The sequence below is a fragment of the Podarcis muralis genome, chromosome W, assembly GCF_964188315.1.
Source record: "Podarcis muralis chromosome W, rPodMur119.hap1.1, whole genome shotgun sequence".
NCBI lineage: Eukaryota > Metazoa > Chordata > Lepidosauria > Squamata > Lacertidae > Podarcis > Podarcis muralis.
This window is the reverse complement of record NC_135674.1, coordinates 22,067,743-22,072,789: the sequence shown is the minus strand read 5'-3', so window position 1 is coordinate 22,072,789 and position 5,047 is coordinate 22,067,743. Positions and strand designations below refer to the sequence as shown.

The 5,047-nt window shown below is 46.3% G+C and overlaps 1 pseudogene; it reads left to right on the top strand.

Moving 5' to 3' along the window:
- Positions 1-758: 758 nt before the first annotated feature.
- On the top strand, positions 759-1,842 carry LOC144326354 (E3 ubiquitin-protein ligase RNF4 pseudogene; annotated as a pseudogene).
- The last annotated feature ends 3,205 nt before the right edge of the window (positions 1,843-5,047 follow it).

Genomic DNA, 5,047 nt, shown 5'->3' with positions numbered 1-5,047 from the left:
AAAAATCCAATTTAAATAAAAACCAGATTTTTTAATTATTCTTTTTTAAATCATTGATTTTTATCCACCCTGTTGGGTGTACACATTGAATGTGTCATACCTGGAAAATACCTCTTGCAAGAGCAGCCATAGGAGGTGCATTCTAGTAGAGGCAACTCCAATGAATTTCATTTAAGATTTCCCATCGTCCTCAGCTTGGCTATGTGCCCTGGTTCTTCTTGAAGAAGAGACATTCATCATGAGTTCTTCCCTTCTCCTTATCAGACTCTTGTATAAAGAGGACTGTCAAGGTAGGGAAAGATGCTCCACCTCGTAATAATCCTAATTGTTTTAGCTAATCTCTTGGCTGAAAGATAGAAAACTAATAGTTGTGTGCCTGCTTCTTAGCCTAATCCTGTTTCTTCCCACGTGAATGCAGTTCTATAGAGTAACATGAAAGACACCCTAACTCAGGCTTCCTCAACCTCGGCCCGTCCGATGTTTTGAGACTACAATTCCCATCCCCCCTGACCACTGGTCTTGCTGCCTAGGGATCATGGGAGTTGTAGGCCAAAAACATCTGGAGGGCCGAGGTTGAGGAAGCCTGCCCTAACTCCTCAAGATGTTGAACTTGCTCCAGCTTCGGAGTACCTGCTATAAAAGAGACAACTCTAAGAAAGTCACGGTGCTCCAAAGCGTCACCAGTTGCATCAAGTTGCTTTAGAGAGAGCATTCATGATCATCATTATCACATTACAGAATTGCTTGGCGACTAAGCAGGGAGCAGCACACGGAGATAAGGGGGGAAGCAAGTACTCTGCAGCCTGTGCCTCTCCCATCCCTGTGCATCATGAGTTCAACAAGTACAGAATGTAATGCAACCCAGCACAGCAACAGCAAGAGGGGCAGTCGCAACACCTCCGCAAGACCTCCTCATACTCTGGACAAGATGATGGTGGGAACTGCTTCTGAACCCTGTATCCCCTCCTCCTCCGCCTCCGCCTCCCTGCCACACAGCCTTAATGATAGAAGTATGGATGTGGAAGTAGTTGACCTCACTTGCGAAACTTCAGAACCTCTAGTTGTTGATCTTACGCAAGACGCTTCTCTTGTGCTTGTTGGAGAGAGTGGGCAGCAGCCCGATAGAGAGTTCAGACCTCAACCATTGTCTGACAGCCTCATATTTAGTGGTGGTGGTGGTGGTGGTGGTGATAGCAGACACACACAGAGTGGTGCTCTTGCCACTAGAAAGCTCCCCAGAGAAGTGGGAAGGAGGGAATTTGCAAGATCCTCAGGCACTTTGAGTTGTGGAATTTGCATAGACAGCTTTGCAGAGATTGTGCAAAGCGGACGGCTTATAGTGTCAACAACATGTGGCCACATCTTCTGTAGTCAGTGCCTCAGCAATTTTCTTAGGTATGCTAACTTTTGCCCAATTTGTAGGAGGCATCTCACTCCAAAGGAGTATCATCCAATTTATATGTGAAGACATGGGTGTTCCTGAACACAGTCTAATGTGGCCTTCATAAACATGAGTGAACTCCAAAGAACACACCAAGTACAGTATATATGACTTCAATATGACAGTTAGCAATTTCACTTTTTCCCAGTTGGCCTCCTTATAGTCCAGTTGTACTGTTTCAGCTTTGTTTTGCTTTAAGGTTTTTGCGGCTCACATTTTTTGAGGTCTGTAGACGTTTGAAGAACAGCTTGGAGGATATGTCTGCTGCTGCCACATTGCTTTGTGCCGATATCTCATTTCTGTTCTAGTTCTGTTGCTGCTTTGAGAAAAGACTGATGTTGAGTGAACTCATCTATTCAAGACTAGGCTATTCATAGTCATCTATGATAATACAACCTGCAGCTTCTTTTTGCAATTTGCCTTGTAAAAAACCAAAGCCAACCACTCACTGGTGGAAGTCTGTTCCACATCTACTTGTTTTCTAGTGGCAAACCCCTCTTTCTGTTGATGTAGCCCTAATAAAGACCAAGGTTTATACAACACTGTGGCTCATTTCTAACGCTGCATGCATAAATGGTTTATTACAAAGAACTCCTGGTGGTCCGAGTCTTCTCTTGAAGAGAATACAGGCATCATGTTAGTGTTAGGATTCTCAGCCGCAGTCAGAGGTAACTGGCCTCACACCAGGCATTCGGCTCGAGATCCTTGTTGACCTTCCCGTCTGCGTCTCCCGGCAGGTTACAGGCAAGGTCACAAATTGGCGATCCCACTCAACGTGAGAGGGACACACCCGCCTCCCTCCTCCCTGCTTCCCTCAGGGAGGGGAAAAGAGACCGACAGAAATCTATTTACATCTCTTTATTTCTGTCATTCCAGCAGTACAGAGAAACATGTCTGTACCCTCCAGTCTCCAGCAGAAGACCACACCGACTCCACCCATGTACTTCCAGTACAGGTCAGATGACACTCTGAGCTAACATCCGGTGCTCAGTACAGTGAATAGACTGCCCCCTTTTTCCAATAGTACAGTCCCAGACATCAACATTGTGTTTTGCATTCCAGACACCTGCAGCTTGCTTTTGCATTGCTGTTTTTTCCTGACAGTTAGATCTGAGCAGCTTTCCCTGTCCAGGCATATGCTTAAGGAGCAATTCATAGTGGAGTCCGTACCAAGGTTGCCACGTGGGGCAGAATCCAATCGAGATGAGCTAAGCCATTTATGTGAAACACTCCTCAAATGGTTGGAAGAGGATAAAGTAATTCTCTGCTTCTTATAAACGCTTTGCTGTGGGGAAGCTGCACCCATAGGGCCATGTTTCAAGCAGCAAGCATGTAAGACTTGAACCTCGCATGATGAAGTCAACTTGAGTTGCGGTGACTCCCTTTCTCAGCCCTGTCACGTAGTCATAGTGGAACTATGAATGGCTTGACCTGTTGAACTTTGGGATGCTGCTGTACTAATAGGTCCCTCACCCGTGACAGCTTGGAGGGCCAGTGTTACGCTTCCAGTTCAGCACTGAATTGAACACCTTTTTCAAAAGGGAGGCTTCCTTAGTCTCCCCACAGCCTGCTGCAGGGGCCTAGCTGCACACACCCCATATTAGACTTGCACATAGCCTGGCAATCATGTGGCATGGTTAGGACTTCCACAGATGGCATTGTCTCCATGAACATGGGCTGTGGGGATTAAATCCTCTGTGCAAATGCGTCTGGTGTTACCAGAACCTATATGCACCCCCAGCTTTCGAGGGGAGCTTAAGACAGAGTGCTCAAGGGAAGGTCATTTCCATTCATCCCTACCATCACCGTTTCTGTTCTGTTTGCACAGACACTCTTACTGAAGAACAAATGACACTGCCCAGGGAGGGACCTTGGTAATATGGTGCCCTCCTGGTGCCTTCCCAAAGCCAGGCAGGGGAGGGGTCAGGCTTGGGGAAGGATGCACAAGGCTCTGGTGGGGTCCTAGAGCCCTCTCATCTCATTCCCAAAGCTGGGAGAGCGCTAACTAGGCTTGGGGGAGGAGGCAGGAAGGCTCCCTTCTGGCCCCCACATCCTGTGCAGGGGAAGAGCTTCACTGCCCTAAATCCACCTCTGCTTTGCCTCGTGTTTCAGTCACCATGAAGGCATTTTACCCATTGGAGAAAGTTGCACAATGTATTTTGGAGGTCACTTCTTTGAGTCGTGATGGGATGGGAAAAACTGAATTCCTGTGCAGAATCCTTAATGCGCACCAAACTGGAGGGGTACAGCAAGCACTACTGTTGGACGATGCTGTATGGAACCTAACACTTCACCAGTCTAGTCGTTGCATAAAAGTTCTAGCAAAACTATGTGTTCGGGTGCCTCGACCCTTACACAGTTTCCTGAATCCTTGCAGTGATAGGTTTTTTTTGGGGGGTGGGGGTGAGTTGTCTGGTGGCAGATGAAAAACGGCACCCAAGTTAACAAAATGCAGTAACCAAAACTACATCTGCATAATGGACTGTTCTTGATGGTAGGCAGCAATTGCCATGTGATACTATGACAAGGATAGGAGAATATTTAGCAAGTGAGTCAGAGATTACAGTTGCCATAGTCAGATGGGTTATTACATGCTCTTGTTTGACTTGAGACTGGACACCTCCCCCACAGGACACTACACTATTACTTTTGTGGTACATAAATAAAGCCATAGGCTATGCAAATAACAGATGGAATAATTGGCAGAATTCTCTGCTAGGTTTTGTGACCTCTGCCATTTCTCAAGGACAGGGTCACAGACATCTGAACACAATTTACCTGCATTTAATAAGAAATGAGTTCTTAAGGGACTGTCAGCGTTTATTTGTGGTTTTCCTTTGGTGATGTAGATATAATTCATGTTTGTGAGGTGCCCCCTCCCTTTTTACGTGCTCCTGGCTCCTAGTCAAGTAACCAGTTCATGTTCTGTAATTCACACAGAAATCTTCAGCACCACAGGGCAGGTGTATCTGGTACTGAACACTTTTTGCCTGAACAGATTTCAGAAAAACACAACAGCTCTTCGTATTCAACGTTACCTGTTGAGTTACTCTACTCTGAATGCCCTTGCTTAGTTAATCGAGTCCACTTTTCTGCATCAACAAAACACACGTTGCATCTTAAACAAAACTCCCATCAGGATTCCAGTAGGAACCAGTTTTGAAAGGGGGGACCCAAACCCAGTGGGTCTATTTTTGCTTGCGCCAGAAGATGTTGCTGAACTCCCTTAATCATGGTGAGTGCAAGGGTGTTGTAATCTATGTATTCACACATCACCATCGACTTTCTGCTTGTGACCATTCCTTCATTTCTCCCCCTTTGCTCCTGGCACAAGCAGGATAAACAAACCTGGAAGCTTTGTTTTCCCCATTACATCTGGTCATGGTTTGTTGCTTCCTAACAAGCCACAGTCAGCAGGCCAGCCATAAGCAGGGACTTCAGATTGGCTGGCAATTGTTGCTTATTATGATAAGGCCACAGTCCCGGGTTCAGACGTGATGTGGTGCCAAGGCCTTGTGCTTTGCTTCTCCTGCTTGCTCCAAGAGAGAACAGCATGAGGAGCAATTGGGCAGCATGTGCTACATAATGCATTATAAAATGACTCCT